This window comes from Lycium ferocissimum, chromosome 12 (assembly GCF_029784015.1).
Source record: "Lycium ferocissimum isolate CSIRO_LF1 chromosome 12, AGI_CSIRO_Lferr_CH_V1, whole genome shotgun sequence".
Lineage (NCBI taxonomy): Eukaryota > Viridiplantae > Streptophyta > Magnoliopsida > Solanales > Solanaceae > Lycium > Lycium ferocissimum.
In genome coordinates, this window is record NC_081353.1 from 53,082,642 (window position 1) to 53,089,135 (window position 6,494).

The following is a 6,494-nucleotide window of genomic DNA, read 5'->3' on the forward strand; positions in this document are numbered from 1 at the left end:
ATACGAGGATAGTGTTCTATATGGCTTGTGTAGCCTTTTTCATGATATTGTAATATCTTACTTATTGACGTTTGATATGAAGATAGTGTTTTATATGGCTTGTGTAGCCTTTTCATTATATTGTCGGCGTACCCATGCTTGGTACTTGTGATATGGATTTGATCATTGATGTTGAACTCATACATTGCACGTATTCTCATCCTTCATGATATACTGTTGAAACATTGATGATACTTGAGGAAACACTATGATGAGCTGGGCTTAGTTAGATGAGAGTGACGTGAGGACCGATATCCAATGTTAGTTCCAAAATCGTGGTTGTGTGGTAGCGAATCTCGATGTTTGTGCCGGGATCGTGAGGTAGAGGTATTTAGATTTTTGCCGGACCGTGAGTTTCATTGACTCCACGAGTCCCCCATGGGTTGTGTTACCGAGACTTCGATACTTCCGTCTAGAGTACATGTGTACATAGCATTTCATTGCATTCGCATTTCATACATTATTCCATTGCATTGCATTTCATACATTATTGCATTGCATTGCATTATGGCTTTATGTTGAAGATCTGGTGATATACTTGTGCCATTTGGATTAGGATTGATTAGATTGAGACTTGACACGAAAAGCCAGATTAGATGTTGTAACATAGGTGACGACATGTACTTTTTTTATTTCTTTTTTTTTTCATTTTATTAAGGTAAAGCCCGAAGGCTGTTACCGTCCCTGTCGGGGGTGACGATGTTGTCACGACCCGACTGGTAGGCCCTGACGGGTACCCGGAGCTGACTACCGAGCACCACTCATCATGCTAACCATCACCCAACCTGTACACACATAATCTCCAAGGCAATACGCATATATATACATAAGCCCTCACGACTACAAAAATGATATACAAATATACACTTGTGTACTCATAAGTCATCTACTACCCACACATACGTATCTACGAGCCTCTAACTGAAATACTGAAATTATGAGGGCGGGACAGGACCCCTCCATGCCCCAATATGTACACAGAAGAATATACCAAGTAATGGCAACTCCGAAGTAATGGAGTGCTCCTGTAAAATCTGCTGAGTAAGCTCCTAAGCGTCTGCGCCGTCTCCTTGCTACCTGTGGGCATGAACACAGCGTCCAAAGAGAAAAGGATGTCAGTACGAACAATGTACTGAGTATGTAAGGCATACACAACAACATGATAGAGAGATGCAAGAATATAAGACAAAGGGATAACCTGTAACTGTTTGCCTCTTACGGCGGTACTTATATAGTAATCAACATCATATCATGTAAGCATATATGTATATACATATATATATGTAACTGCCCGACCATACAGGTATGGTGTGGTCATCATTAGTCCGCGTCCGGGGTAAACATCTCATGCCGCCCACTAGTAGTGTCTGCCCATGCCATCTAGACATGGTGTAATCATCATCATAGCTGCCCACTATGCCTATCGTAGTCGTGTCTACCCGACCAACTAGGCACGGTGTAATCTTACATATACGTAATCTAAATCATGCATGAGAGCTGAAGTAAAAGCTATATCTTTATCGGAGTGACATAACATCGGGAGCCTTCGATTACATTATGGAACATTATGATCGTCATGTCTCACCTTGAAGGAACTAGCGTTATAAGGTGAGGCTATCAACAATGAATAGCAAGGAATCATGTAAGGATCACTAACATCATATCATTATCATGAAACATATCTCATCTCTGTATCTCGTAAGAAGCTCTTAATGCTCTCTAGCTTTCATCTTTTGGAATGTAAGAAGGTCATGGGAATTACCGGAAAGAAATCACAATATATAAGAATCATGCCTTTGAAAGAAGTGCTAGCCTTACATACCTTCATATCTTTTTAACTCTATTGCCTACTTGCTTGCCTTTTGAGCTCGCGATTCTACCTTCAAGAGAATTTGTACTAAGATTAGACAACCGAAAACATACTTAAGCTTAAGCTAAAGCAACTAAAAGTTGATGAAAATTTGGCGACATTTCCTTTGTTTCGAAAACTTCTTCCATAAAATAAGACAACCCTCAAACATCAATAAGAACACCCATAATAACATAATCAATAAATTCTTCAAGTTAGACATTGTTTACTTCTTAAATCCACCTTCAAAATCATCCATAACCATACCTATAATACAACATCATATTCATTCTCATATAATACTCCTTTAACGTCATTTGTATTATTCACCACATGATTGTACTCATAACATGTCAAGAACTATTATTCAAGTCAAGTCATCATTCAAGAATATCCCTATTCCCATATTTACACTCCATATTCTTCTTCCTTCCACAATCCAAGTTTTCATCCACTCAACATTCTTGATAACATGAATTAAACATAACACTCACCTTTCATGATGTAGAAATGGACTTTGGATGAAAGTACTTCCGTTGGAGAAAACCCCACTTCAATACAAAAGGGCCTCTTGATCTCTACAAACCCTAGTGAGCATCCATACACTTGATTTTTGCTAATTCTTGGTGTTTACTCCTTGTTTTCCCCTGGATATATGATAATATGGTGTGAGTAATATTTTAGAGCTTTTAAGACTTGTGAGAATGTGAAATTAGAAAATTAGAAGCATCACTCGTCCATTTATAGCTGAAACTGGAAAGTTCCCGAGAAGCAATTCGACGAGAGGGTCGACTACCCGTCGACGTGTCGGCCCTGCCGATCCCGTCGACTTACGCCTAAAATTCCCCCGACTGCAAAAAAAACATGTTGACGGTTGGGTCGACGCCGTTTTGATCGGTGCCTTGCGCACGGGTCTCGGTCTGCAGAAACGTATGTCGAAGGTGCGCGTGAACGGTCCGGGTCGGCATGTCGATGGCCCGTCGGTATTGACTGGTGTCTGCAAAATTTCTTGATTTTTTTCATATTGCGACGATTCGATTTGTTCAATTTCTAACCCTGTAAATCACCAGGAATACCTGCTGGTACGTTGTATTCGAGGTAAGATATTATCTACCTTAACTTTCTCCAACAAGCTTTCTTTTCTCTCCTCAATGTCTTTGGAATCTTAATTAAAATCATTAAGTATCCCTTCTTACTCGTAGGGACATCATATACACCTTAACTTACATTACTCTATTCACCGCCCAGCAGCTCAAAATTTCGAGGTGTAACAGACGTGTACTTGGTTTCTAATTTATGTTGATTTATACTTGTTGATTTACCTATTTGTGTTACTTTATTATTTGGATTATGTTAGTTAAACTTAGTAGGCCTATGATACCTACCAGTACTGTGGTTTTGTACTGACATGTACTTGCTACATTCTTTTATGAATGCAAAATTCCATGTGGGATCTACTTCCATTTCTTGTGGCTGATAGTCGCTCCGAGAGTTGGTTAGTGTCTGCAGGGTGAGCACGAGACGTCCGCCACCTTAAAGATTCTTCTTATTTATGTCTTATGTTATATTTCGAGACATATTCAGACTTGATGTATTATTGATATTCTAGACTTGCATATTATAGATTAGATGCTCTTGTATGGATTAGACCAGACTCTGGGGGTGTATTTTCCTTGTTTTTGCATACTTTCTATATTATTATCGTCAGACTTACGTGGTTTTATTTCTTCCGCTTATTTATTTAATTCCTTATATTTTTTCCATTGTTGGGTTGAGAGTTCGCCTACCGAGGTAGGAAAGGTAGGTGCCCGCGCGACCTAGCTGAATTGGGTCATTACATTCCGTCGTTGGGAAAGACCATGAGTCCCAAAAAGCAAATGGCAAAGGCTAAAGGTCGAGTGGCTCCCTACTCGGTAAAGGTTTTGAATTCGGAGGGGTGTTCCAAAAATCCATTTGGGTTACTGAATCTTTTGTACAACTCTCTAAAGGGTATGGTTTGATCGAATGTCCAATTGGCATGGGATAAGGATAACATTTTCGGTATGTGGTTATGGGTGGGATTTTCTAGGATTAGGACGTGGTTGTCAAGTTTCTTTCTTCTCTTGAAACACATCCCCACATTTTTTGTAACATCCCTCAATTCTTACAAAGTCGGGGCCATTTCTACATTATCCCCAAATCTGAACACCATCCTATCTCGGTCCTAAAACCCGATAATTATCTCAATCAACTCCCTACAACCTTTCATTATCATAATAGAGGGCAGGTTCCCTAAATGGCAAGTGATCTTCTTCTTCTCATTCTTACTCATACAACCCCACCATATATTCAACAAGTCGGGTACCTCAATAACCATGCCGAATTGTAAGTCGATCGGCATCTACAAAAATAAAGGCAAGGCTAATGTTGCCCCCCACCTCCCCCCAAAAATAAATGGTTTGGCACTTAGGCGTAAAATGTTTCCGTTTAGCACATAATGAGATGAGGTGTCTATTGGGTCATAGACCGTATTTGACACAAGGTAGTCTACCTATACGTCTTAAATATCCAAAACTCGTCTAGTTCATCTTTGGATTTGGCTTAGTTCTACCCTAGGCATATGCAAGAGAGAGTTTTCTGAAATGACCTTGGACCCCAGCGGACTACTCGGGGTGAACCGTTGTCGGTTGTTGGGTGAACGCACACCAATTCCGCGTTTAATGTGTTCCAAAGAAAGAGTGGTTAGGGTTTTTTAGTGAAGGCTAGACCGTGAGCCCGCATGTCCCCTTTGAAATCATGTTTTTTGCCAGGAGCGGTTGAATTGATGATATGAAATGCATAACAGTTTATAATGTGCAAAAAAGTAAACACTTAATAAAATAATGAAAAAGTTAATCACATTATATTCCATCCCTTATGGTTAGAACCAAGAAAATCCCCGGCAGAGTCTCCATCTGTTACGGTTCACTTTTACGCGGGTGCATAAAAGCTACTAAGAGGTTATTGGACTCTATTTGGATTTTATATTTTTAGAGTCGCCACTTAATTTTATAATGAAATTTAGGAAAACGGCGTAAAAAGGGTTTATCAAAACAAAAGAAAAATTCTTTTAAACTAGAGTTCGAGGTAAGGGTTCTGGTGATCGTCTAGGAAAGGTTTTAAATACCCTAGTATTAAGGATCTGTAGAATACAGTTGACATACGAGCTTCAATGTGTGATTAATGTGATTATTTTCCTAAAATATTACTTTCTTGCAAAACTTGTCATGCTTATCGTCAATTTACTTTTTGGCAAAATATCTTTTTTGAGAAAAAGAGGGTTTGGCTAAAAATGCTTACAAGGGTTCGTATCACTTCATTTCCGAACCAAAACACACTCGGAATTTCTCCCAAGTAGAGACTAACTTGGTCCTAATGATATGACTTTAGTCCTTACTTAATAGAAAATGAGTGGAGTATATCTTCTTTATAGGTATAAAAAGGATTTTGTTGCTTATTAGTTCATTGAAGCTCAATTAAGTTAACTATATTCATGCTAAAGCCATCTTATTCCGAATTCTAGCCCAAATGTATTTCCTTTTATTTTTATCGCTTAAGGTTTGGGCTTTTGGCCCAAAAGTGTTAAAAATCCCTTTAAGTCTTTTTGAAAAGTATTACAAGTTCTATTGAGTTTTAGGAAAGTTCATTTATACTTGTGAAAAAATCTGAGTTTTGCTTCAAGTTGCACTAAATATCAATCCAAGTTATAAGAAATGTTTTCCATACAGATTGTTTAAGTCCAAGGAGCAACACATTTTTTGTCTTAAAGTGGGCTTGTGGCCCAAAAGTAATTCTTACTCTGCTCCGGATTTGTAATAGGGTCGGGAGGCCCAAATCATTTAAGTTTTGATCCCAATTCTTTTTTAACTAGCCTCATTAACAATTCTGATTGTACACTTCAAAGAGATTTGTAACAAAAACCAAGTTTAATGTTTCATGCTTGTATTTAAGATCTAACCGAGTTTGAAAATTATTTAAGGTAATTACCTAGTGACTATGCGTAGTTCCTAAGTTTTAATCATATGAAGGTTTCAATATTTACAAGAGCATTTTATTTACATATATATACAAGTATACATCAATATATATGTTACACCTCGCATTTTTGTACATTTGAATATTCCGAGCCAATGGTGAAAAGCTAAGGACAAGACTATGTTCTAAATAATTTTAATGAGCCATTTTATTAGGAATATTATTTATAGACATTGGTGGTATGGAAATATTGAGAAAGGCTAAGGGCAAAAAGGAAAAATTTGCAAAAGTGGCGTCATGGGAATAATGTGAAAGGCTAGGGGTGAAATGGTAATTTCACAAAGGTTCAAGAAAATTCTTGAAGGGCCAAAGTGTAAAAAGACATTTGGTCATCTTTGACCAAGTAAGAAAATTCAAGAAAAAAGGTGAAATTTCTAGAAAGAGAGGCATGTGCCCCTAAATGTGCTTATGGAGGCTATATATATATATAGTTGGTCATTTTTTTAATTAGAAGAGTGGAGAGAAAGAAAGAAAGAAAGAAACAAAAGAAAAAAAAAGAGAGAGGGAGTCATGGCCATGGCTGGCCGAATTCAGCCATGGCAAGTGGTTCTTG